Source organism: Cupressus sempervirens, chromosome 8, assembly GCF_028749045.1.
Source record: "Cupressus sempervirens isolate cs-2001-9-10 chromosome 8, ASM2874904v1, whole genome shotgun sequence".
In the NCBI taxonomy this organism is placed as follows: domain Eukaryota; kingdom Viridiplantae; phylum Streptophyta; class Pinopsida; order Cupressales; family Cupressaceae; genus Cupressus; species Cupressus sempervirens.
Window position 1 is genome coordinate 1,051,691 of NC_143125.1, and position 5,478 is coordinate 1,057,168.

A 5,478-nucleotide genomic window follows, 5' to 3' on the forward strand; every position below is an offset into this window, starting at 1 on the left:
GTCGATCAGTGAGAAATGCTCTGACGTAGAAGCTGATCCATGACCTTTGAATGATGTTCCTACCTTTTGGAAGAAACAAAGGTAAAGGTAGAAAGGAGATGTTTCCCCTATATGGAGAATGAATCTCTAAGATGAACAATGTCTCTAAAACCTATTCAAGTGTCCCTGTGTCGATGCTCATAGTGGCTCCCTCCAAAACTACTAAGAACAAGTGCAGATTGAACAAGGAATGATGTATAACTTGTTTCAAAAAACCAAGAGTCTTCTCAAATGACAAAGAGACCTCCTACAGACGCTGTACATAAGTATCCACAATAACATCAGCCCAGAAAGATTGATCATGTAGAGAATGGACATGAGGGTCAGAGTGGGCACTCACAATAACTGTAGAAGGATCATCCTCAGTAAAGAGAAGTGGTAGATCATCAAATAAGTCCTCCAAATTTGTTGTATGTGACTCCAAGAATAGAGTTAAAATGTCTAGCAAGAAGTCATCACATGAGGCTGGAAGACCATGTGTACCTTGCTGTGCTAAAGTACATGAATCTATCACTATGACAATGAATGAATTATTCACTTCAAAGAGAAGACGAATATCATCTAGGATAACTCCCACATCTTCAATGTGATACTCCATGAATAGGCCTACAAGGGTAGAAAGGAAGTCATCGCATGAAGGTAGAGTAGGAAGACATAAAGGGTCCTATTGCATTGAATCCGAAGCATTTGTGGCTAGAATATGATTAGTAGGAGCAACAAGAGCTGGAGGTGTGATTTCATCTAAAGAGGAGTCGGCTACAAATGGAGGTAAAAGACCTACTGGGAATGGAGGAATGTTTGAATCTCCATACATCTCCCAAAGATGCATCCAAAAAGAAGACTGAGACTCCTACTTGTTTCTATTGTCTGAAAGGATCTCATGATGAGGCACATTATTTTTAGAAGAGATTTGATGGCTATGAGAAATAGATTGCAGATTTGCAAGCTTTTCTTTAGAAGAGCACTATTTCTTCTCCATCCTCTTCTACCTCACAGGGGTATTCCTTTTAGTCTTCTTCCATATCTTCATCCTCTACATTAGATTTTGGATAGGGTCATGCATTACAAGCATCTATTGCATCCCCTTCCCAGGTCCCTTGGATATTAGATTCAGGTGCTTCTCACCATATGACATCTTCTCATGGTGTCTTCTCTACTCTTGAGGCTTCTCCTATTCCTCATATTCGTATGGGGAATAACACTGTCCTACCAGTTTGTGGGAAAGGTTCAGTTAGCATTCAAGATGGAACCTTCAATGATGTATTATATGTTCCATCTCTATCTACAAACCTTCTCTCAATTTCTCAGACTAGATGCAATGGATCAGGGAAGATAGTTGAGTTCACAATAGATTTAGTCTTCATTCAAGATCATGCAGTAGGAGGTCTTATTTCTATAGGGGCAGTTGATCCTTCCACCCATCTCTACACCTTCTCACACTTTGGTCCACCATCTCCATTTTTGGAGCACACTTCTTCACTTTTTTAGGATACTTGAACCTTTGTATTGTTCCTGAGATCCCTGTTTTGACTTCCACACCACATCTAGTTGAGGTATTTTCTCTCTAGTAGGATTCTTCTTCTATTCTACCTGATCCTCTAGCTCCATTCATCAAGCCTCCAAGTGCACTTGTTGTAGATTCTACAAAGGACATTCATGATAGTGTCATCACACCTGCCTTGGGGATTCCCTTTTAGGATCCTCATACTTTCTCCTTTGAGCATCAGCTAGGCCTTCCAGTTTCCCCTCTTATTCAGGGGTTCCCTTTTTTTGCTCCCTTGTTTCTTCCACATTGGAGTTTCATTGGTTTAGGGGCTCCATTATTCTTGGGGGGCTTTGTTGTATTTTCTATCTCTCATGGGGGGGCTGGTGGTACTTATGGTTTTGAGAGAGTCTCTTGAAATTTTTTTGGTGGAAGTTGTGCTTGGGGGGTCTTGTTGAGGCCCTCCTTCCTTCCTTCATTTTTTTTTGCATGTTTGTACTTACCTCTTTTTGGGAGAGGGTTTTTTCCATGAGGTTTTCCCTCTTTCCCCATTTTTAGAGGTTGCATTTCTTTACATTGTACATGGGTACCTAACATGGCCTTGTTGCCAGGACCCATTCTGCATTTCATCTTAGTTTTGTGAGCTTAAGGCATTCCCCTAAGTTACACTTAAGGGGGGGTGTTAGAGTAAATAATTTTTTATTTTTTATTTATTTATTCTATTACTTAAGCTTAGGTAAATGCATGTAGTTAATAGTTATAGTGATGAGTTGTTGACAACATGGGAGTTTGTTCCCTTCTAGCCTATTCTACCTTTTGTGGACATATGCTTAGTTGTCAACCTTATCTTCTACCACTTTCTAGTTTGTTCTACAAGCTTCCTTGATGCCTTTACATTCAGTCTCTCTCTCATTGTAAATTCATTCATTCACATAGAAATTTCATTTTCCTATTGTGAAATATTTTCTCTTGCATTGTTTTGCTTTAAGCTCTTACTCCTTTGGTTTCTCTTCAGCAAACTATTTGCATGCAAGTGATCTTGGCACACTGTGAAGTTGGATTTCATAAAATTCTATAGTTTTACTTCTTGCTTCTCCATGAAATTAGTCTCTTTCCTATAAAGAATGCACCTCCACTTGTGCTTTTTCTATCATCAACATTTCCCGCCCAATCAGAATCAGTAAATACCTTTAGTTCAAACTTATCATTCTCTTTATAATATAAATCATAGTCTTTTGTTCCTTTTAGATATCTTAGTATCCTTTTTACTTCCATCAAATGGTTTTCCTTATGACTTTTAGAAAATCTTGCAACTATTCCAACTGCTAATGCAATATTAGGTCTGCTATGAACACCATATTGCAATTTTTCAATCATTGATCTGTATTGTGTCTAGTTCACATCAGTGGAATCATCATTCTTAGATAACTTATGTCCAATAGACATGGGTGTACTTACTAGTCTTGAATATTCCATCCCAAAAGTCCTTAGTATCTTCTTGATATATTTGGACTGAGTAATGAAGATACCTTGCTTCATTTGATATACTTGTAAGCAAACAAAGAATTTGATCTCACCAAACCTTGACATTTCAAATTCCTTCTTCATTTCATTAGAAAACAATTTTCATAATGCTTCCTTGACTCCAAATATGATATCAAAAAAAAAATTCAAATAACAATACCTCATTGTTCTTACTGGCGTTCGAGTACATATTGTTGTTATCATTTGTTCTTGCAAAACCAATCTTCACTAGATAGTTATGCAATTTTTTATACCATGCTCTAGGGGCTTGTTTAAAATCATATAAATCTTTGTGCATCTTACATGCCATATTTTTATTGCTAGGATCCACAAATCCTTCAGACTATTCTATGTATACTCCTTCAAGTATACCATTCAGAAAAGTAGATTTGACATCCATTTGATATACTTTAAATCTTTTATAAGTAGATTATGCAAGCAATGTTCTAACTCCTTCTAGTCTTGCCATAGGGGAAAATGTTTTCCCATAGTCAAGTCCTTCTTCTTGTGCATATCCTTTGCATATCAGTCCAACCTTTTTCCTTGTGAGATCACCATTTTCATTTAGCTTATTCCTGAATACCCACTTTGTTCCAATAACATTTTTGTCTGTAGGTTTGTGTACTAGTGTCCATGTTTTGTTCTTTTCAATCTGCTTAATTTTTTCATTCATATCATGTATCCAATCCTCATTCTCAAAAGCATCTTTCACATATTTGGGCTCAAAATCACAAAGCAAGCATGTATCACTTGTGAGTCTTTTTCTGGTCATAAAACTAGATTCTTGATCTCTAATGAGCTGATTTAGGATCTATAAATTTATGACTTAATCCCAACAATCAGATATACTTTCCTAATCTAGGAAGTAATTGCATGGTATGTATTTTAAATCATTGAAATTATGAGAAAATTTATGCTTTAAACACAATTAATCAACTATTTATTTAATAACAATAAAAACTTAAAGAATTGAGAGAATAAGAAAGATAATTAAAAGACAAAAAATTTGATACCAAGTTCATTCGGGTAGGACTACGTCTCTAGGTCCGCTTCACAATCGGGGGACCGTTCTATTAATTCTACCAAGAAAAACACTTTGTTACAGAATCCAAAATTTGATCATTCACCGTCTCTTCTATGCACTTGAAGGCACTACACAACACCTTCGTGCTTACAAATTCTCTCAGAAGGAAAAATTATTCCTTCCTTTACAAAAACTTTCTTTGCAAAAATTCTCCAAGACTATTTTTTTTCTCAAGGACTAATTCCCAAAGTCTAATTTCTTGCCACATACTAATTCCCCTTCTAAGGGAAAATAATCCCCCTTTTATACAAGTTTATTTGCCTATTATGGTGAAAACCATAATGGTTACGAATCTCCCATTTTTATATAATAATCTCCTTGTTAAAATAATATCTTACAAAAATATAATTTCCAAGGAATGAATGATTTATAAGTAGATCATGAAATCCTTCTCACATTTTATCTACAAAAATTATAAATCATTTTAATATTTGATTGGCTCCCTTAGAAATAGCTTTAATATTTTAAGGATTTGTATCCTTAATTATAGCGGAGAATAGAGCTTGATATTTTATATGGGTTCATAATCCAACCCTTTAAACTAGGGATGGTAAATGACATTTTTTTAATAAAAAAGTTTGTGGCTAATTTGTTAGGAAATATAGACCCACAAAAATAGGGGTGCTTTAAAATAGGGAGCTCCTTTTTTTGAGGCAAAAGTAATTCTGTAATATCTTCTACATTTTATTTCAGATTTTGATGAAATAAACATCATTGGAAAGCTCTTAAAAAACTCTTTGTAATGATACCAATATTGAAAATTTTTGATGACTTTAATTTTTTTTACATTTTTTTGAGCCCTTTGATTTGTTGATTTCATCAAACCTTTGATTGAGCATAACTTATACGTGTGAGATCCTTTTGACCTAGTTCAAGTTATGTCGGGTCTAATTTTTTTGATATCTTTTGAATGATGTTGAATTTGAGAGATTCTAAGACTATGAAAATTTGAGTCTTTCTAGACCACCTGGATCATTCCTCCCCACTGAGAAGCTTTTGGACCTCCAAAAGTCTATTTTTACATAGAATGAAAGTGAGGGCATGTTCACCTCACTTGTCTAGTATCACCTATACAAACTACTGGAATTTTGAATATCTGAACCATCAAACACATTATGCAGAAGAAAATAACACTGCTAATACAATTAACCATATATCCACCAGTGTTCATTGTTACATCCATCACCCACATAGTACCAATTAGTAGAAATAGAAGCAACAAAACTGAAATAACTAATGAAATAGAAAAAGTATCAACATTTTTGACCTCTTGTACAAAAACATCATTAGAAAATGAATCTTTCAAATCCTCTTTTACCATCACTAGTTGAAGACTTGATTTTTCTTG